The sequence below is a fragment of the Palaemon carinicauda genome, chromosome 4 (genome assembly GCF_036898095.1).
Source record: "Palaemon carinicauda isolate YSFRI2023 chromosome 4, ASM3689809v2, whole genome shotgun sequence".
NCBI lineage: Eukaryota > Metazoa > Arthropoda > Malacostraca > Decapoda > Palaemonidae > Palaemon > Palaemon carinicauda.
The window spans coordinates 178479560-178503478 of record NC_090728.1 but is presented as its reverse complement, the minus strand read 5'-3'; the positions used below and the strand labels follow the sequence as shown (position 1 = coordinate 178503478).

Here is a 23919-nt window from a genome sequence, read left to right as displayed (position 1 = left end):
GTAATCCTAATCCTTCGTATTTACTGGGCTTTGAATGGTTTTTGGAAGTTTTAAAATGTTAAAAAGCAGTCCTCAACATAAGTTAAGTTCCGATTGTGCCTTTCATATTTAGCAAGGTGTCTGTTTACTCATGACATCCAATCATTCTATGAAATGGCCTTTCAGCTCTTTAAACGTGACACAAAAATAATTTCAATGTCAGACATCTACTCCAATCCGTGGATTAACACGGAATTAGATCAGGTCGCTAAGAAATGTAGAAGTTACCGGACGAATTAACTGGCGGATACTAGTTATGAAAAATTTTTTCAAATTTATTTCTGACAGTGTTGGCAAAGACCGGCAATGTTAGAAGTTTGTTCGCGGGCAAGTGTTTAACTTAATGTGTCTTGTTCGCGAAAAGTTGTAAGCTTAGTGCGTAACATAATTATGGTGCACTACAAAATAAAAGATTAAATTGCACTTTGCTGCATAAATTTCCTTTAAATGTATTGAAATGGTGCATAGAATGGCTGGTTGCAAAAAGATAGCCATTCAACCATTTTAATGGTGCCTCAAATAGGGTATGAATTTGAATTTTATCAACTGTATACAGATGGAACCAAACACCTACGTTAATGGCAAAACCTTTTATAACCAAGCAGGACACATGAGAGAATTTCAGAAGCATACCAGATATGCCTGCCTTACAGCATTAACTTCAGTGAAATGGAGACTTAACTTTTAATTATAACCTACATTTAGAAAAGTTATTGTTGTAGCCTGATTGGTAACGTTTCTGCCTGGTGTTCGCCAGAAGGGGGTTAGTCCCGCTCAGACTCGTTAGTGCCTTTAGTGTCTGCAACTTTACCATCCTTGTGAGCTAAGTTTGGGTGGTTTGGGGGAGCCTATAGGTGTGTTGAGTCATCAGGAGCCATTCCCTGGCCCTCCCTGTTCCTAGCTTGGGTGGAGAGGGGGCTTGAGCGCTGATCACATATGGTCAGTCTCTAGGGCATTGTAACCGTCCCTTGCCTCTGCCATTCATGAGCGACTTTTAAATGGCCATAAGTGTTGGGCTGTCAACTAAATTGAAATTATCAATTTTCATTATTTGATTAGAGGGGAGAGAAGAGAATTGCGTACTTAAACTAATTTTCAACCACTTCTTCTGGCATGAGCCTTGGTGTCCATAATTAAAGCTGTTTTTATCATCGAAACACCTTAATTTGGGGTTGCGAATGATTCTGTGCCAGCCCCCGAGTTACTAAGTGTTGCCAATTGTTTTGTTTGTTGCTGGATTAAATGTGAAGGTTATTTATTCCTTGACCAATCTAGATTTTTATAGTTTCATATTAATCATACCATCCATAGGTTCGCATCACCCAAAAGTAAGCAATAAGATTAAAACAGAAATTAAACATGAAATAAATCACATCACGCAACTACAATGTATGCGCATCACCTGATACTTTTAGCATTTTTCATCACTAACAAAATATTCAAAATTCCTGACTGTAATAAAATTTTGGAAATTTAAAGTATCAGCTATACTAATATAAATAGTGGCTCTTAAATCACATTTTAATACGCATACAAATTCTTAGTCTACGAACCGGCCTGACCTGCGAAACCACTGATCCTCTTACTGATGCGACAATTACTTAAGTTTTCCTGGAGTCGGCTAAGAAATTTTTTTTTAATACAAGGTATCTGATATTTTGAAATATAAATAGTGGCTACTAAATCACATTTTTGATACGCAAGAATTCTTAGTCTACGAACCGGCCTGACATGAGAAACCACTGATCCTCTTGCTGATGCGACAATGAAATAAGTTTTCTTGGAGTCAGCTTAGAAAGTAATCTTTATTTTCTCTTATATTTTAAAGTCTGTGGCTGTCTAGTCTTGTCAATGTTCTCCCTAGACCAGTGGTTCCCAAACTGGGGAAATTTGAAGACCATGGGTGATATGGGTCGTCTCTGTGGATAATTACGATGAGGTCATTTTGAAGCAAAAACCCATATTATTGAATATCAATATCCTTAGACTATAAATAAAATTTCTGTATTTTATTACTAGTGAAACAATATTCATACCGATCCAATTAGATAATGGATATTTATGAAGGGCAGCACTACAATTTTAATGACTGGTAGCTCTGCCTTAAGGGAAGGATTTACTTAAAAGGTTTTTTATAAGCTTGCTGGAAAACTTCCGTTATTTTTTTTTTTACAGAACTTTATTTGGTTTTACTAGTATTGTGAAGTATACCTACGACTGTGGTAAATTCTTGTGGTGATTTAAGTTATTTGCAGTTATGTCCCAACCTTCATGCCGGCGGAGTGGGAAGCGGAAGGCATACAGTATGATTTTGTTTTAAGACAACTTGAGTGACCGTTAAAATTGATGGATATAAACTTAGTTTTAGGTAGATACTAAATACATATGAATGTGATACCGTGGAATATATATCCACGTCAAATTTAAATGTTTTAATTCATCTAAATTCTAAATCGTCCAAGAGCTAAAAATTCTAATATATTAGACTCAATTAGAGTATAAGATTAAAATTTGAAAGTACGAGGATGACAGGTCTCTAGTCGAGTTACTTGATTATTTTTTTTATTTCCTAATTTTTTTGCTATATTTTTTCAGATCTTGGCTGTGATAGTCATAGTAATAGGGATTGTGATTTAGGTTGATAACGGTTAAGACTAATTAGACTGATAATGATTAAAGGAGTAATTGCTACTATTACATTGGTCTTTCGGCCACTCGTTGACCCATGATTGCTCTCGAAAGAAGTCTCCACCCTCCTCTATCTTGGGCTAAATCCATTCATGTATCCATTTCAATTCCCTCAATGTCGAGATCTTCCTTGAGACTTCTATTCAAATCCTTTCTAGGTCTTCCCAAAGGTCTCCATAACTTCAACAGTTTGCATTTGTTATGGTATAGGTGTCCTCCATCCTTGCAATATGACCAGCTAATTGAATCGTCCTTGCCTTTACAACTTGGCTTATATGGATTTGTTGGGCTCTGTTATTTCCCAATAGTGGCGAATTCTCCATTCTAGAATTTTTCTTGGTTGAAAGGGGTCCCGTGATTTTCCTCAAATTTTATTTTCAAAGACCCCAAAGCGTTTTTCGGAAACTCGCAGTATTGGACGTACTGTATTATGTACCCTTAATTTTGTCTTTTTGGAGACTGATCTCTTTAAACAGGTCAAGTAAACTAAAATAACATCTGCTAGCTACACCTATTGAAGCGTCATTTTTTTCTTTTATACTACCATCTGTGGATATCGTCATTCCCAAATATTTGAAATTTATCCACTACTATGTTGACATTGTCAATACTTTAAATTGTGAATTTCTTGTTATTCTAGTTATTTCCGTTATTTTAGCTTTCTTCATTTGTCAGTCCTATCTTCTCTGCCTTTTTTTTAAATTGTTATATTTTCTGTTTATTCAATGTCTTCAGTGATAACACCTTGTCATCTGATTATGCCTGACAGTTAATTGATAAGTTTCTGAACTGTTCCATGTTGTCTTTTATTAAAGGAGTAATTAAGAATAATAAGCATTAAGAGTAATAACGATAGAAATAGTAACGAATAGAAATTTAGAACGACTTGCATAAAATGGCTAAACTTAATAGCTCTATTATTTGGATAGTTAAAACCTATTTGATATACGTGCTCTTTGTGGTAGCAGAGTAATTGGCTCTGTTTAAAAACAGCAATTGAAAACTCTGCTGATATGCAACCCAGTCGGCAGTACCTGCTGCTGGTTTTCTCGGGGAAGCTATTCTTTTTTAGTAAATGAAGTTTAAAAAAAAAAAATAGTTCTTTATTTGCATGAGGTTCTGTCCACACGACCGAACTTGTTCGACGAACTTTTTCTTATCTAACAAAGTTTGGTAAAGGTCTTTATCCTTGCGTCCAAACGATGACATTGAGCAGCAAAAGACTGGTGGTGGTAGCAAGAGAGATTACTGTACGAGAAACAAGAAAATGAACATGCATACACGAGAAATTAAAATTCCCGTGTTTTGTTATTGCTGTGTACTAAAAAATGAAGAAAAATTTATGCCTAAGAGTGTTTGCAAAGGCGACAAAGTTAGAGAAGTCGTGTATGTTATACTACAGAAGTTGTTAGAATCAGAACTAAGTTTCATAAATTACATGAGAATGGATCTAAATGAGTTTTACAATGTTATCTAGAAACTGGAACCTGCAATCACCAAGCTGGATACTATAAAGAACGTCAATACACATAACAACAAGGGAATCCAAGTAGAGTTTGTTAAATTATGCCCGAAACTCTCAGAGATATCTATGAAGCCATAAGAGATTTCTTCGACTTGCTACTTTGCCACATTTCTCGTCTTCTGTGTTAACTGTGGAGAAGTCTAGTTTTTGCTTCATCTCATATTTATTTCTCTTTTGTGTTAACTGCGGAGAAGTCTAGTTTTTGCTTCATCTTATAATCAATAACATTGTTATTAGTGCCCAGAGTTATTTTAGAAATTGCAGCAATTAGCTATTCGTTGTGGATTGCACCAAACATAAAGTTGGATCGCGGGCTCTTGCGTTGACAGCCTTTAAATAAATTTGCATCTTGATCTCGATAAACATCGACCCTCACATCGCGAAGGCTGAAAGTGTGTTGTTTATACAACGATCAAATTGATAATGACACTCTACCATAGATGAACTGAGATCATTTTACTGTGGGTGAATGTTCTTATCTTCCTGAGTTCGGAGTTCACTCTACCTCAACCAACATTGTTACTTTTACTTTTAGGTGTTTATTTCTCGCCCTCCATCAGACACTAAGAGTCTGTTCAGGCGGGCCTTGGTGTGTGAAAATAATTTCTTTCCAGTTGATATTTTGCTCTGTATCTTTTCAGTTATTCGCTAGCCTTTGTATTCAGGCTTAATAGTTTTCAGATCACTATTATAACACTTTCCAGAAAGATAAGTCTTCAGGTTTTTCTTGAAAGCTGCCTTCTTGATATCAATTGGAAGGTCGTTGAAGAGTCTCGGTGCAGCATAACTAAACGTTCTTCCTCCTATTGCTTGATTTACACTAATTTCGAATAGTCTATATGAGTCATCAGCAAGTCTAACTCTTACAGCAGCGCTAGTAGCTTGAGGGTAGGGGACCAAGCAAACACGAAGATATTTAGGCTTATCACTTGTAAGTGCTTTGTGAGTCAACAAACAAATCTTAAATTCAATTCTAGCCTTAACAGGTAACCAATGTAGATCGATAAATGCAGGAGTTATTCTCTCCCGAAGTTTAATGCCTTTTATCAGTCTAGCCGCCCGGTTTTGCACATTTTGAAGCTTTCTTAGTAGTGTATTGGGCAATTTATCGTACTGAGAATTGTAATAATCAAGCCTTGATATTACGTGACTCATCACTAAAATTTTTGTACTGCCCTCTGTTAAATATTTTCTAATAAATGCTATGTTTCTCAGGTGATAGTTACACACTTTCACTGTGTTCACTATTTGATCCTTCATTGACAAATTACAATCTATCAGTACACCCAAATTTTTCACAACAGGCACAATCCTAACATCAGCATCACCAATTTTTATACTTTGAAATAACTGGTAATTCTTCAAAGCCACCTTTGTGCCAAAAAAACATACATTCTGTTTTATCATCATTTATTTTAAGCTTTTTCCTCTGCATCCATGTTTTTATTTCATTCATTATCTCATCAATTTTCTTTTTTGTATCTTGTGTTGTTGAGATTGAAAGGTAGAACTGAGTATCATCTGCATATAGTTTAAAGCCCACTTTTTGTTTTTTCAAGATGTCTGATAGCTCGATAGTATATATGTTGAACAAGGTAGGGCCCAGAACACTACCCTGTGGTACACCTTTCATAAGAATTCTCTCACTGGATCGGTTTCCAGAAACTTCTACAATAGTCTTCCTGTTCGTTAAGTAGCTTCGCAAAAATTCCAGTGCTTCCTCATTCATTCCAATGGACTTTAAGTCGTCAAGTAAGTACTCGTGCACAACAGTATTGAAAGCAGCACTTAAGATCTAACATAATCAAAATTCCACACTTTGCCTCATCAAGAAGACCTATCATATTCATTATTGAGCATAAGGTAGTTTCTGTAGAGTGATTAGCTTTGTAGGCCGATTGATTTTCCGGGAATACCTCTAACTCATCAATATGCGCCCATAATTGCTCACTTATGATTTTTTCAATAAGCTTCGACATGTAGGATTAATTTGAAATGGGCCTATATGAATTTAGTTCGTTTACATCACCTTTTCCTTTGTATATTGGTTTGATCAACGCAGTTTTTTCACACCTAGGAAAACAGGATTGTGATATACTTAGGTTAATTATATTCAGGTAAATATTATATACAACTTGCTAGTTTGAAGCTTCACTTATTGAACTGTTTGGGAAAGGGTCGTTTCCACAATATGTATTCTTCATCTCTCTCATAACCTTTAACAAGTCGCACATATTTATTTCCTTAAATTTTATTAACTTCTTACCCTCCTTCACTGGCATAACTGACTGTCCTAAATGATTTTGGGGGAAACCTCTATAAATTTTATCAATTTTTTCATTGAAGAATACAGCAAATTTCTCTGCACAGACATTATCAGGCAAGACACATTTTTTCTTTAATCCCATCAAATCATCTAGGTTTTTGTGAAACTCCCTCATGTCATTAGATTTTTTACTTTCGCCATTGTAGAATTTTCTTTTTGTTTTTTTCTAACAGGATGTTATAGTCATTTCTGGCCTTATTATATATATTTCTGGCTTGTGAGGATTTGGCTCTTTTCCATCTACCTTCCATCTTACGTCTATGTCTTTTTGCCTTTAATAGCTCACTATTATACCATCTAATATTTTCGTGTACAACTATTTGTTTGCTCTTTATAGGGCACTTGGTATCATACATTTTTCCAAAATTGTCATTATATTTTTTGTTATAACACCCAGCACATTCTCTATCTACCATATGTTCACATTATATGTTCTCACAAGACATTTGCGCTACACTAACTTCAATAAAATTCTCAGCATCGAAATTTTTCCGTTCTCTATATGTGATCCATTTCTTCACTACTCTGATGCAATCTATATTAACATCAAAAGTTTGTGTTTTTGAAATCTCAAAGTCTGGTTCCACTTCAAGGTTTCTTATTAGGTCAGAATCTTTCCCACATATGACCAAGTCGAGTGTATGACCACATACTGACGTTGATACCAAAACACTGTTTATTAAATTAAACATCTCAAATACTTCCTTGAGTTCTTTAGCCTTATTATCGTTTTCATCATCTACCCAACAATTAAAGCCTCCCAATTAATGTATTTTTAATATCGTCCACCACACCCACAAGAATACTAAATTCTTCAATGAATTTCCTCATATTACTCCCTGGTGGTCTATACAATGATATTATATTCAATACCTTACTGTTTCTTGTCAGTTTTAAATGCATATATTCAAACGTTTCAAATACTATTTCATTCATGATAGAAATCCTAGAGAAGGTTTTCGACACGAAGACACCCACTCCTCCTCCAGTTTTATCCTTTCTTGGTACGTCGTAGAAATTGTGAGTACACGGCGTCATCTCCTGAATCTTTGAGTTATCACTAATATTTCCCTGCAACCAAGTTTCCGTTAATAAGCATAATTCTAATTCCATTTCATTAATAAGATTTCTAATTTTTATGGTTTTATTCCCCACCGATTGAATATTTATCAAACCACACTTAACCAATGGGCTAGACTCAATGATCGGTTCTATTTTTTATCCTGGTAAACTCCTCCTTGTATACTTTACAGTTTTCATCATATGTCTTATGATTCGTATCATTGTAATTCCTCACTGAGCAGTTATGACACTTTAGCGTATTTACACTACAGTCCGTGGTTCGGTCTTCCTGACTACACTTGGCACATACCTGAGTCTTGCTACAACTATCGGCAGTATGACAAAATTCCTGGCATTTATAACACTGAAATACATTGTAGGAATCATAAATTTTGCAGCATCCTCCAAGCGTGGTATATACTCTATCGTCCCTTTTACGCAAAACTTTCCTGGTATAGTTGGACTACACTTTATAATGACATGTGATTTACCGCTTTGTCTTGATTTAAACTTCCTGATCAATTTAGAGTCCTCTTCATTTTCACATATATCATTCAACCATTCATTCTTCTCCTTTATACTAGCAATTATATCATCTTCACTTCCATCAATTTTGCAGACCTTGATCTTCGGTTTAAGTAGATCCTTTTTATCCACTTCTACCTTAATGTCATTCTTGACCTCTTCTAAGTCATTTTTAGCCTTTTCTAACCCATCTTTATCCGCAAAATTAACTACCAAGTGGCCTTGTTTAGAGGTTTTGACCTGTTCAACATCCGTGGTTATCTTCTTGGCGATTGTTTTCTTGGTCTCTGAAGCCTTCGTATTTTCCTCCGTAGATTTTATGATATATTTTTTTCTTCAAATCTACTTGCATATGTGGTCTTGGTCACAATCTCTTGTTCGTATTCCGTAAGTTTCTCTTTCAGCTCAACAATTTCTTGATACACATTGGTGTATTGGGCAGTTATCATATCCATAATACCAGACATCTGTCGTTGTACATTTACCTTCATCTCTTCCATGTTGATGCTTAGTTTCGTCATGTTTTCCCATGATCGCCTGACCCATGAACCATTGGGCTTTGCTGTTTCAACACATCTTGGACATTTATAAATGATGTTCCTGCTTTGAAAAATATCACTGGTGCCATCTCTTAAATCTGAGCAAGCTGCTTCATCGTGGTACCATCTCCGGCATTCATCACATTGTATCCCATATTCGACATGGACCTCACAATGCCCACACCTGCCCTGATTGCCTCCGTCATGACATTCTTCATCAGCGACGTTCACTTGCATATTAGTTGCTGCCATTTTCTTTCCCTCCTTCCCTTGGAATACCGTGTCAATTTCGGCCATAAATGGATCGAGATCTTTCACGGGACTAAGTTTTTCTTTAAGTTTTCTAAGGATGGGCATATTGAATCATTTTTCAATGACTTTTCAAGTAGCCCCACCCCAACACGAAAATGCTGGGTCAGGCCTTTCGCCACAGACCTCACATACAAAGGAAACCACTGACTTTTAACACTTGAATATTGGTTTAATAAACTATAGATTATGTATTCTGTGATATAGAAGAAAATACTAAACACTTCATGTGATATTGTCCTCAGTATAGGACAATAAATTTTTCTTTAAGTACTGCAAGAAATTCTCGAAAACGCAAGTCAAGGTTGGACCACTTCAGGCAGGAAATGGAATGATGTCAAACACCCCTGAGGAAACATGCCAGATTCTCTCCCAGCAGTATACCAGAGTCTTCTCGCATCCTACACCTGCCAAGATCGTTCTCGAACCTGCTGAGTTCTTTAAGGTGCACACCCAACATCACTTGACTCTTGTGAACATCCGTTTCACCATAACTGATGTACAGGAAGCGATCAGTGAACTAAAAATCAACTCTGCTGCTGGACCAGATGGTGTGCCATCCATCCTTTTACTTAGATGCAAGGAAGCTCTGGCGCTCCCTCTCTACAAATTCTGGCGCTGCTCCCTGGACACTGGCATTATACCATCAATATTAAAAGAGGCCATCATCTCCCCAATCCACAAAGGGGGAGATAGAAGCCAGGCCAAAAACTACAGGCCAGTGGCCCTCACCTCCCACCTTATCAAAGTATTTGAGAAAATATTAAGAAACAAGATCATTATCCACCTTGAAGAAAACAGCTTGATGAGTAACTCTCAGCATGGCTTTCGTAAAGGAAGGTCTTGTCTCTCCAACCTCTTGGCCCACTATGAGTGGCTGCTCCAGGGCCTTGCTGAAGGCAAAAATGTAGACGTGGTCTACTTAGACTTTGCTAAGGCCTTCGACCGAGTGGACCACGGCATCCTTCTCCACAAGGTGAGGGCCATGGGGATAGCAGGGAAGCTGGTTGTGTGGCTGCACAGCTTCCTTACCAACAGGACTCAGGCAGTAGCTGTTGACGGCCACAAGTCACAGCCTGAGAAAGTCAGCAGTGGAGTCCCCCAAGGCTCTGTTCTTGGCCCCTTACTCTTCCTGGTCCTGATGGCCGACATTGAAAAGACAGTCACGGGCTCCTTCCTGTCCTCCTTTGCTGACGACACTACCCTAAGCCACAGGATCAGTACGTCTGATGATGTTGTCCAGCTGCAGGCAAACATCCAGAGGGTCTTCCACTGGGCTGACACAAACAACATGCAATTCAATGAGGATAAATTTGAAATAATGAGACTGGGGCCCAATACTGAACTCATCCACTCCACCGAGTTACTTACAAAAACACAGCACCCAATCCCACCAAGCAATGCAGTCAAGTGCCTTGGCGTCCTCATGGACAATGATGCCACCTTCCAGCAGCACATCAAGGACACCGTCACTAGGGCCAGGCGCATGGTTGGCTGGGTTCTGCGTACCTTCCATTCAAGGGAGCTAGAGGTCATGCTGACACTGTGGAAGACCCTCATACAGCCAATCCTTGACTACTGCAGCCAGCTGTGGTCTCCCCATAAACAGGGGGACATACAGGAGCTAGAGTCAGTCCAGAGGAGTTTCACAAGATCAATTAAAGGAATGAGGGAGCTCAACTATTGGCAGCGCCTGCAAAAGCTGGGACTCTACTCTCAACAGAGAAGAAGAGAGAGATATAGAATAATATACACCTGGAAAATCTTGGAGAGGCAGGTGCCAAACCCTACCCCTGACTTACTGAGGGCACGTGAAAGTGAGCGTTCTGGGCGCTCATGTGTAAGACAAAGCCTCTCCTCCAGGACACCAGGAAGGATAAAAACCCTCCTTGCCTCCAGCCTCACCCACAACGGCCCCAGACTGTTTAATACACTGCCGAGAAATGTCAGAGACACCACAGGCTGCTCGGTCGTCAAATTCAAGAAAGCACTTGACACCTTCCTGCAGACGCTGCCAGATGAGCCTCCTGTGCCAGGCTACACAGCGTGCTGCAGGGCAGCCTCAAACTCTGTGCCAGACCAGATCACCCTCATGAAGAAGGACTCATGGACTGGCGTCAGCGGTGGACCACCACAGCTGTGAGGAAGACCCTCTAAATTCGACCAAGTATACCAAGTAAGTAAGTATATAAGAATAAAAGCAATTGAGCAATAACCATACGAAGAAGATAGTGCACAAACAGTTGGAAAAATTCCTTTTTTTTTTTTTTTTTTTTTTTGTGAAGAAAATATTGAAAATAAGAAAAGTGTACTACAACAAATGTGGATGAAAATAGAAAAACTAGTGAAAATAAGGGAAAAACTAGTGGAAATAACGGAAAAAAATAGTGAAAATATGGGGAAAATAGTGAAAATAAGGGGAAAATGGTGAAAATAAGGGAAAAACTGGTTAAAATAAGGGGAAAATAGTGAAAATATGGGAAAAACTAGTGAATGTAAGGGAAAACTAGTGAAAATATGGGAAAAAAACTAGTGAAAATAAGGAACACACAACTAAAAGAGACAGAGGCGCCGTTGTAAAGGCGAAACCTCAACGTGAATCTGATCTGATCTGATGTGTTTACATAGATAGAAGGTGTCTGGGGTCTATGACAAGTTACCACAGTAAGTTTATCGATGTTTTTAATTTTCCTTCTTAATAAAACGGGACGAAATTGATTCTATATAATTGGTAAGATGTTTTATTAAAGATGTCAGTGTATATGTTACGTTGTGTAGTATTATTTATCGATAAAACAAAATAATTTCTTTGGATTGAAGACGTCAATGTACGACAGTCTTAACTAATTTTGCACTAATTTTTATCGAAAAGACTTATTCAACTGGTTGTATTAGTTTACTCCTATCTAGACCATTTAGACATACCCATACCATAGGCCATTTAGACTTAATGTATGCCATTTAGGCTCACCGTACCATATGCTGTTTAGGTTCACTGTACCCAAGGCCATTTAAGCTTATGTATGATAGCGGCCACCTGTGTGTATCATTGTCGGTAAAGTTTTACTGTATTACAGATTCTCATTTAGAACAGACAATATATGTTATCCTGTAGTAAATAATGTGATTTGTCCGAATCTGACCTTTATTTCAACCGCAAACAAGCAGAACAACCAATTCGACTAACTTTTAAGTAGCCGAACTGGTTGCTGTTATTACGAATGAAATGAAGGTGAAAATCGGTTAAATAACATTATCTTCTACAAGAGAACATATTTTCTGTTAAAATGTTTAAATATAATGACTTTTGTTATATATATTCTGTTAAAATGTTTAAATATAATGACTTGTTCAAATTCTGTGTCACTTCACTCGCGTATGTACTGCGAACGTTAACATTAGGAACGAAACCAATGTTACACAGTGTTACCAACGTTACGAACTTACGATGGCATTACTAACAATAGCAATGCTACGGTAATATTAGCATGTGTATTTTAAAGCATTTTTCCATATACCCTTTACACGATATATAAAAAGGTACAAAAAGGGTACAGAACCTAACAAACTCACCTACCCTAACCTAACCTAGAAGTTCCCAGGTCACAACCCCAATATAATGTCTTTTGTTATATATATCCTGTTAAAATGTTTAAATATAATGACTTGTTCAAATTCCATGTCACTTCACTCATGTGTACTGCAAACGATAACATTAGCAACGTTACCAATGTTACACAACGTTACCAACGTTACGATGGCATTGCTAATGGTAGCAGTGCTACGGTAATATTAGCATGTGTATTTTAAAGCATTTTTCCATATACCCTTTACATGATATATAAATAGGTACAAAAAGGGTACAGAACCTAACAAACCCATCTAACCTAACCTGGATCTAAAAACATTAAAATTAAAGAAGTGAATGACTTACCCTTATATGCAGTAACAGTATAACCAAATCGGTGTTTCTTTTTAGTTTTAGATATCTTGGTTTGGGTATTACAGTAATATACGAGAATGTCCTTCCTGTACGTTAGGAAGGAACGGCACTTGGGGCACTGTAAACGTTGAGGTATTACATTGTGTGCTTTTAAGGAAGTTATCAACATTGGATGTCGTATCAAAAAAATCACCATGAAATTTAGCAAATGCTTTTAGGTATGGAATACTGCAGCCGCTACAAGTTTCTATAACTTCCTCCATCGCAAAATACGAAAAAAAATCTCATTTGAAATAACGAACACCTGACTAGGACAAAGGTTTCTGCGGAAAAAGGATTTGGTGGAAAGGGTATGAATAGACCACTTAAAGAGATAAGGGAAGGGTGTAGGGAAATATTAACCGATAACCCCCTTGTGCAAACTTTCAATACATATGGGTTTGTGATTGGTTAGCGGGAAAACAACAGAGTCTAGAGGGGAAACATGATCGAACTAGAATGGGAAACTTGTCCAGAGCAAGTATTTATGTGAAATCGGGGTGTGACAAGTTAATAACAAAATGAATAAAAGTAATATAGGTAGGTAAAATGGAATGTATGATAAATAATATTTGATGGGAATATAAAATGGGGTGATTTTCTAAGGTATCAGATATAAAACGTGTAATACTGGGGTCAATCGTAATATGTATACGAGGGTAATACATAAAAGGAATGGTATAGTTGAACTGGATTAAGTAATAGACTTGAATAAAGCTGGTGAAGAAGACGTATAGTTACATTTCACAGTTAGAGAAGAAGAAATCCTATTGGTGGAGAAGGAGCCTCTGCGTAGGGAGGCGGGATTTTTGTGCAGAAGGTGGAAACCTGCTATGTACAAATTAACGAACGGGAGCGACTACAACCGGCAAGTAGATTGAGAAAAAATAAATGAAAAACACTACTAATGTTAGCATGTTACGCTAACATTGCCACAGCTCTACATCACACGTTGGCAGCTCTGGTTACCGTATTTATTCATAAGACATAGCCTTTGCAACGGCTCCTCCAAAGTTTATCCAGTTATTCTGTTTTGTCTTTTCCTCCGTTTATTATACATCCAAGAAGGTAGTGTATAGAGAAGAAAAGGTTTGTTTTATGATTTTGTATCGTTTCCGCAGTATGTTTTCCCCACCCAAAACCCTGAGTTTCCACTGGGGGTCCCCCATTATCGTATGATATATATATATATATATATATATATATATATATATATATATATATATATATATATATATATATATATATATATATATATATATATATAACTATTCATTTGCAATGGGAATGAGTGTCATTTTTGAAGAGAATGTAATTTTTTCTATAGGAAAAAGTAGTTTTTTCCTAGGTTACATTGCCCTGTAATACAGTAAAATAATACCATTATGTCTAACTTAGAATACGGCAGTGTAAGGGGGGTTGCAGGGGATGTTAGTCCCCCCCCCATTAGGTAAGTAGGTAAGGACACGGCTTGTAGGTTAAGAAAGTGGGGAATGTTTAGGTTAGTTGAAGCCCATTTTTAATCCACACATGAGGAACTAGCTGCTGATATACAAGGGCTCCGTGTTTTAAGCTGCTGATATACAAAGGCTCCCAGGTTGGTGCCCTAATAGAAAATGGCAATTCTTTCCCATTTTCTATGAGTTTTCGAGCCATGTCCATCGTCATATACACCTAAGTACTGTATGTGCATACAGTAATCACTTAATTATTAATCAGTGCTCCATAGTGGTTTTGTTCCTTGCAAATGTTACAATATTATCTTGCACTTCAACTTTTCAAGTGGTACATTTTCCTGTGCAAGTGTAAATTGTGTGGATAAGTATTTAGTGATGCTTCAATTATCTAATTTAATCACATGCTGCCATTGGTCTCTGCTCCTTCTGTTGCTTACTTCAGGTTTCATTATGTGTTGTAGCTGTTTGTGACTTTTAGATAAACAATAGATATTGTTAGGATTTGCAGTGAATCCTTCAAACCCACTGACGCAATGAATATGAATAAACAAATATATTGCTGTTTAACGTTTTTTTAAGTCACTGCTAATCGATATCTGGTTGCAACAGATGCTTTCTTTGTCGGGACAACTGCTTTCTTTGTGATGGACAGGAGGGATGTTTCCATCAGAAGCACACTTCACATAACCCATCTTATACATTTTACATGGGCCAAAGAAGTCGGCTAGAAGTCAATTTTCATATAGAATTTAAATTTCCTTATGCAAGTTGACAAAGTTCATCATATTGTGGATTTGGATTTTTTTTTTTTTTTTCTGGATAGCAAACACATAGTGTTTAAAATACAGTGGTACCTCTACATACGAATTTAATTCGTTCCACAACCAACTTCGGATGTAGAAAATGTTCGGATGTAGAAACGAATTTTCCCATAAGAATACATGGTAATTCATTTAATTCGTTCCTCAGCCCAGAAACCCATAATAAATTGCTACATATAATTACACATAACAATAACATAACTGCATAATATGAAAGAAGCATGTAAAAAAGATAATTATAAAGAAATAATAAATATAAAATGTGTTTTATTGCCACTTTACCTTAGAGACAGGCCAACGCAGGTGTAGGATTTGCTACGCCAGGAGAAGACGGACGATCGGCGAGAAGGTAGACATGGTGTTAACATGTTCTTTAAATAAATACTCTCTCTCTCTCTCTCTCTCTCTCTCTCTCTCTCTCTCTCTCTCTCTCTCTCTCTCTCTCTCTCTCTCTCTCTCTCTTGTTCTTCTTCACTGTTAGTCCGTGAGCCAGCACCCTGATTTTGACCAATTGGTACCATCTGGGGGCACCAAACATTTGTAGTATTTTCTGATAGCTATATGTATCTGCAACACAATGCAGCATGATGGACATGTGTGACTCACAGCTTAAGGTCAATAGAGCCGTTAATTTGTGGGTGGGGTCTAAACATAAAAACGTCATATTTCCGACCGCAATAACAGACAACTTTATTCTTGTGCAACAAAATACTCATGGGAATTTATTCAAATCTACAAAACTGAAAGCTTTATGTTTAAATTGCATCTTATAAGTTGTTACATATGCAATGGAACCTTTTTAGATTGTCCATTACAGTATCTGATAACAAAAATGACAACAATAAACCATTATATGAAAATGAAAATAAAGTGGAAACATCATACATAATCAACATTAATTAAATTTTCCAGATACCCGTATAAGCCTATACAAGAATGCTACCATTTATGCAAAATCAGTCTATACCCAGCAGTGTATGACTACATTGTATTATACATAAAAGGAAACCTTAAATGGTTATTGGGTTTCAGTGTCGCTGTCACTATCTGATCCACCTTCTTGCATATCACCAACATCGTCATCCTTCATGTTTTCGCAATCCTGCAGGATACAGGCCTAAGTACAGGGCAGTCCATTCACAATACACTGGCAGGATGGCAGCTTGGATGACTTCTTGCATTTGCAGGAGAGTAACTCCAGGACTACATTCGGAACTGGTGCTCCTGTCATCCAATTTATCTGCAGTTCTCCGTCACCCAACGACAAGCCTTTGCACTCCAGTGGGCTTGGCACTTTTGGATTGTCTCTCTCATATGTCTGACGTCTACAACGTGGTATTCTTCAAGCCAGGGATAGAATCCTGTCCAAGCCAGTCTCAATAGTGTCTCATATACGAGTTTGCAGAAACGGACACCTCGATTATAGTGCCGTCCTTCAAGCACAGAGGTGATCGAACCTTCAACCTGATTCCACAGCGAGATCTCTCAAGCCAGCAGATGCGAACCTCTTCCCAATTATCGACAGAAGATTACATAAGGTATGGAATGCCACCATGTGGATCACAACCTTTTTGAACAGTTCACTGTTCTTCCATTTGATTTCCATTGCTTTTGCATATAGAGCTTGTTCGAATACACAGACGATCTCCTCCAAGTGTAGTTCTGCCTTTATCTTCATGATCTGAAGTATCACTTGGTGGACAGTTGACAGTTGTGTGGCTGGGGCGTTGATCGTCGGGAGATAGCCTACAGTATCTCTTTGGATACTTTTGTTGTCACTTGTCTTCACATTGAAACCTGTCCAAGAATTTACTGACTGATCATTAGTGTCTGAGAGAAGAGTAAGAGACCATATTAAGTTTCTTTGCATCCCAAAATCCTGCACGTTTTGAAGATCCATGTCCTGTGGTTTCATAACTGATGGACCTACTCTACTGCCAGCATTGTACTCTGGAATACCTAGTGGAATTGGAATTACACTTCACTTTTTCTTGATCAAAAGCTGAGGGGAAGTTTCTGGGGGTTTTACTGTGTGAACCTGTGGCTGTATGATGATCCCATTCACTCTATGTGATGTGCCTCCACCACTCAAAGTTTCTTTAACCCTATCAATGTTGTCGAAAGCAAGTGAAGTAGGAATATGAGGATGAAAATATGATGGGAGGACTATGCCTTGGTCTGCTTCTTCTCTTTGCCTCTGAAGACAGAGTGCAGTATCTGTCTCTTCCAACTTCGAATAGGAAATTCCATGACCAAGGCGATTGAGCATCTTGATAAGTTCAACATTTCCTGTGAGTGATTTTACACCCCAAGGAAGCAATATGTGTTTGGCAGGAATGACATTCCCTCTGCTGACAGCATAAATACAATCCTGGCCTATCGAATGGACAACACGTTCCATTTTCATAGTTAATTCTTTTGTCTCACCATGAAGCAGAATCTTTAGGAACATCTCTAGAGATTTTGGTAGTTCGGTATAATCAGAATTCAGTTCAGCAGGATATGGAGGCCAAGGCTTTGGTTTGATCTTCTTAATCTGCCCTCTCAAGTGGTTTGCAGAAAGTTTGATAATGTTGTCAATATTTTCGGAGTATTTTATTTCAAGCATTTGTTCTTCAGCCTTCACCATGGCTACCACTACTTGGTCTAAGGGAAGATTATCTGGATATACCAGAAGTTTTCCTTCGTCATCATGGACGGAATGAAGCGACTCCTTGAATTCACATTCTAGTTTCCGACGAAGGAGTTTCTTAGTATGAGGTCTTACATCATTGATGCCACATGTCTGTATGTAGCGGACTAACTTTACAGTAAGCTATGTCATTCTTAGGACTGTTGGTTTTGGAAATAATGTGTCTCACATACTGGAATAGTAGACCGTAAGACTGCTGTTATGCTGCTTGATAAGCTTCATCATCTTTGTCAGAAGCCACTGGTGTTTTCTCTTTCTCTCCCCGGGTGTACTTACGATAACATGATTTATGGTAATGGGCCTCGGCAGCAACCAAATCTCTGGCTGTGATTGCCAGTTTGTTCTGACCCACTCTCCGAAATGTTTCATCTGACCTGAGTTCCCTGGATTGGAATAGTGTCTCTCTGGTATTTGAACCAGGCATATATTTGCTTTCTTTCTCACAGAAGATGCAGATATGGCCTAGGACACGAGATGTTGTTGCTGGACAACGGGAGGATCTCCTTTCGTTTGAACGTTGTGGCTCAGAGTCGGGTTCTTTGTTCAACTGCTGAAGTGTTTTCTTGTGTGTGAACTTAGACCTACAGTCTCTATGGTAGAACAGCTTTTCACCATACTTATGTTTTTCGAGCGTTAAGATAGGATCAAAATTTCTTATTCTGGCTGCGTCGACTAATGTACAAAGAGACTGGTCATCTCTGGCCTTTGTCAAATATGTTTCCGAAGTTTGTTTGGAACAAATAATGCAAGTCCTCTCTATTGATGATAGCACTTTCTGTCTTTTTGCTGGTGATTCCATTGAGCATCTTCTTACAGTCACACTATCATCTGAAGAAATATAAATAGATGTAGAAGAACGTTCTGTGAAGTAGCATTGTCGTTTCGAAGAAACAAATGCTTTTCATAGACTACATATGAACTGTACATATTAACCTATAATTAATAAATTATCAATTAAATCTATTTCATCCATTCATGTAAGAATATCAAACACAAATAACACATTTTCAAATGAAATTATCTTTTTATTCAGCACCCACAAGCAGTTGTGTGTTGGAACATTTAGTGATAAAATCGAATTTTTTTCGTTTTTTCACATAAAAACTTATAACTGTCATAAAAATCTTAAGCTGTGAGATTGAAAAGTCCATCATGCATTTTTGTTAATGGTATGAGTTGGCAATCAATAAAAAATAAGTTTCGTTTGGTGCCCCCAGATGGTACCGACTTCTCATCTGGCTCATGGACTATGTTAGTGTTAGAGACGTGTATTAATTTTTTCTGAGAGAGAGAGAGAGAGAGAGAGAGAGAAAGAGAGAAAGAGAAAGAGAAAGAGAGAGAGAGAGAGAGAGAGAAAGAGAGAAAGAGAAAGAGAGAGAGGTTAAACAAAAATGAGAGATTAAACAAAAATGAGAGATTAAGCAAAAATGTGTTGTGTACATATGATTTTTAACAACGTTAACGAGTTCTAAGACAGTTAAATGTAACTAAAAAAACAATATCAGCGAATCTGAATTCCTTTATTAACTAAAACAAATATTGATACAAACACACTCGTGTGCGTATGCGCAAACACACACACACGCACGAGGAGACACGATCGGCGAGGAGGTAGAGATGGGGACTACGATAACATACCGTAACTTACACTACGGAAATTTTAATCTAACTTGGCTTATTTATTTTTCTTTTATTTTTATATTTCATATTTTTTACATTTTTTTTCGTTTGATTTTTTAGTTTCATCACTTTCTTCGACGAGTTACGGTATGTTATCGCAGTCACTATCTCTACATCCTCCCCGACCGTCTCTCTTACTGCGTAGTAATTCTTGCACCTGTGTGTGTGTTTGTGCATACGCACATGAGTGTGTTTGTATCAATATTTGTTTTAGTTAATAAAGGAATTCAGATTAGCTGTTATTACTTTCTTAGTTACATTTAATTGTTTTTCAACTCGTTGACGCTGTTAAAAATCATATGTACTCTAAACACATTTTTGTTTAATCTCTCGGAAAAAAAAAATAATAGACGTATCTAACACTATAACAGCGAAGAAGAACGAGAGAGAGAGAGAGAGAGAGAGAGAGAGAGAGAGAGAGAGAGAGAGAGATTTTATTTAAAGAACATGTTAATGCTATGTTTAGAGAGAAACAGAAAAAGAGAGAAGTCTTATTTAAAAGAGCTTGTTAATGCTATCATGGTTTTCTTTGCTTCACTTTTTTCTTTCTTTCTGTTCATCACGCTGGCCCTTCTCACAAATGATCGTTGCCAACAATCTCTTTGTCCTTTATCCCTATCAACAAAAGGCGTTCTATCTCTTCCAGGGTATTGCTAAGATGTCTTGTAATAATGGTGATCACCTTCGATGGTTATTTGCTTTAATGGCTGCCTTCAGCTTGATGATCCTCGAGATCATAGGTCTATTCCGGCCATATTGTTTAGCCATACAGTATCACTCACATGCACACTGCTCTCATGTTTTTCTATAATTTCTTGCTTCAATTCTAATGAAAGAATTGCCTTCTTCCTGTACTGAAACTTAGCTTCTTAGGCACCATGATTATAGGTAAAATCAAAAAGGAAATGTGAGAAAAGGAAGAAAATAAGCACTGTTAATAACAGACCAAACAGAGGACAACCACACGATACACACAAGAATAGAGAACTGAGCACTCGACGCTCAATGGCGTAATGTTTACTTCGTATGTCGAAATAAAATTCGGGTGTAGAGTCAAAAATTTGCTCGAATTTTACTTCGGATATTGGAAAATTCGGATGTAGATACGTTCGTGTGTAGAGGTTCCACTGTAAATGAATCGGGTAGCTCACGGTGAGATATAGTGCTATCTTCACGTTTGAAAAGCTAGGAGTAGTTGTTGTCACGCAAAACCTGTTGGTCACATCACCCAGGTTGTATAACTGATATCTGATTGGATATGAAATTGCACTTGGGCAATGGCCTAGGTCAAGTGGGTTGCCATCGGTGCTTCTCAAATTAACTGTATCTGCCAATCCCCTGAGCAGCCTGCCGCAAGGCTGATTGGAACGACATCTAAAGTAAATTATAGGATCTGCTGAGAGATTTGTGTCAAGGGAAAGAGCTCTGTCTGACATTGAATTTACAGTCTGATGGATGATTTGTTCTCTTAAAGAACCCTAATTATTCAGGTAAGGGAGCAGTAGATGTACCCACTAACTATTCCTGATAGAGGTAACTGGGAGGTCACAGATGGGTGTTAGTCCTCCTGAGTAATAACACACAGATGTAAGTAAGGTTAGGTAGGGGTATCTTACTCTAAGTTAGGACATATCTTTTGATTTAGTAAAATGTGATTGAGCTTCCCTTTTTCTATGCCTAAACCTACCAACACTGATAATCTACAAACGGTCCCCTTAGACTAATGTATAAGGTAGCCTATACATTTATCAATGTAGCATTCAAAGATGTTAAGATGTTCAATGAGTAAGAACGCAGCATCCTAGATCAGTTTAAGTAAGTATGGGACAGCGACAAGGTTAAATCCCAGGAGCAGTGACGAGAGTATCCTAAGATAGGTTAGGGAGAATGTGAGGCTTTGATGTTTACTTGTGACAGCTCGTTAAATTTACTGAATACAGCTTATAGTATGACCAATTTTAATCATAGTTTGTGTCGAATCATTTAAAAGTGTATTTGATGAGCCTAACAATAAAACTGCAGAATAGTTGCACACTGTGAAAGAGAAACTAGGCCTACCATAATTGTTTGAGGGACAAAGAACCATTGTGGGATTTGTAACACAGGGACAGGTTAACTTTGGTGGTATAGACACTCGGCTTGGTTTCCCCTGGTAAAATGGAGAGGGGTTCCTTTCAGTGGGTAATCAAGTGTACAAGATGCTTTGTATCTGATTTGGCTTTCCTTAGGGCTCAAGGGTTCCCCTTCCAAGGACAAGCTGGTGGAAGTGTTGATTTGGGGGTCTCAGCAGGAGAGTATTGTATCTGTTCCTGCCTTGGGTGAATTGAGCTCATCCCCTTCTAGAGCTGAGATGATGGATTCTTTCCTTCTCGGTCTCTTGTCCCAGAACCTTCTTCCTACGCTGCAGGTTCTTGCTCTCCCCAGCACTTTCTCCCGCTAGGAGGAATGTGTGCTCTGAGTACCCATCTCCAGACGCAAAAGCGACCAGCCCTGCTTTCCTTCTGAGATGGCTGACCCTTCCATCAAGGGATGAATGGAAGTCACACCTGCTTCAGCGCATGGTATCCGGACTGTAGTCCAAACTAGACCAGCAATGCCATATCAACTTCCTAGAGGCGACATTTCTTGCCCTCCAACATTTTCAACTGCTCTTTTCAGGCCACTCGGTGGTGTTGATGAGCGACAAAATGACCATACGGCATATCTAAACAAATGAGGAGGTACTATTTCAGAGCAACTTTACCTTCTAGCTGTGGAAATCATGCGATGGATGGAATACATTGCAATATAGGGATCTTCCCGTCAGCTCTGTTCATATCAGGCAGGAAGAACATCCTGGCCGACAATCTTGGCAAGAAAACTCAGATTGTTCCATCCAAGTTGTCTTTGAATCCTTGGATAGCAAACAGGGTAATAATTTTGTTGGGTTTGCCAATGCTAGAACTGTTCACGTCTCCCAAGTGGAGGTGTAATACTCCCTAGTACCAGACCCATAGGCAGCATTCCAAGATGTCTTCCAACATCCGTAGAACAATTTGGACGTCTGTGCCTTTTCCCCATCCTACCTCATGAGGAAAGTTCTCAACAGGCTCAGATTATTGAACAACATGAACATGACGCTGGTAGCTCCTTTATGGCAGCAGAGAAAACGGTACTCGGCCCTTCTACTACTGCTGATGGAGATTCCGAGGTAGTTACCTTCCCTTCCCTACCTGCTAGAGCAACCATATGCCCGAATATTCCTCAACTCTGTAGGTTTTCTTTTGACTTCATGCTTGGAGGTTATCCAGCTGCTCACTTGGGGAGGGTTTTTGCAAAGAGTGGCAAAACTGATGTCTGGATACCTCAGGAGGTTATCCTCTTCAGTGTACCCAGCAGAATGGGTAATTTTCTGTGATTAGTGTTGTGGAAGGGGTCTCTCTCCCTTTGGAGCCACTATACCCCTTATAGCCAAAATTTTATTGTATCTCCAGGAGCAGAATCTTTGCTTGGCATCAACACTGTAAGGCTATCGCTCGGACCTTGAACCAGGTTCTAGGCTGAAAGGCGTGGATATTTCCTCTCCAGTAGAGCTTGCGATGCTCATACAAAGTTTTGAACAAGCTTCTTCTGAGTTGGAAGTGAGACTATATCCTTGGAACGTGAATAAAGTTCTCCGTTTCATGAAAGAAGCTCCATACAAGCCTCTCAGGTTGGCCACAGACTGTAGCCCTATGTTAAAAATGTTTTTTTTGCTTGCCCTACCTCTGCTAAGAGGGTTAGCAAGCTCCATGGTCTCTCCTACAACGTCGCTCATTCGAAGAGATGGAGGCAGATTTCATTGTGGTGGCCGATGTGGTAACGTCCCTGACTGGTGAATGCCAGACTGGGGTTCAAGTCCCACTCCAACTCGTTAGTTTCTTTGGTCGCTGAAACCTCACCATCCATGTGACCTAAGGATGGAGGGTTTGGGGGAGCTTATAGGTCTATCTGCGGAGTCATCAGCAGCCATTGCCTGGCCCTCCTTGGTAGTAGCTTGGGTGCTGATCATATGTATTCTGTATATGGTCAGTCTCTAGGACATTGTCCTGCTTGATAAGGCAAGGGCATTATCCTGCTTGATAGGGCAATGTTACTTTCCCTTGTCTCTGCCATTCATGAATGGAAAAACAAAATGAAAAACGAAAACATCCTTGAAGTTGTTGCTACGACCCAAAATCCTTTTATTACTCGATACTAGGTTCACATTCTTTTAGATTTCAAGTCTTAGGGAAGTAACCGATAATCCTGATAGC

General features: G+C 38.4%; 1 protein-coding gene across 2 annotated transcripts in view; it reads left to right on the top strand.

Annotated features, from left to right (window-relative positions):
* LOC137640243 (nonsense-mediated mRNA decay factor SMG8) overlaps positions 1-23919 on the top strand; it is a 138670-nt gene that overhangs the window by 5207 nt on the left and 109544 nt on the right. The window contains exon 1 of one of the 2 annotated variants that reach the window (XM_068372812.1): positions 11553-11677. The exons of the other annotated variant lie outside the window; for it this stretch is intronic. The gene's annotated coding sequence lies outside the window, so the exon portion shown is untranslated. Of the gene's footprint in view, positions 1-11552; positions 11678-23919 lie in introns of those variants that run through there. 2 annotated transcript variants of the gene reach the window in all.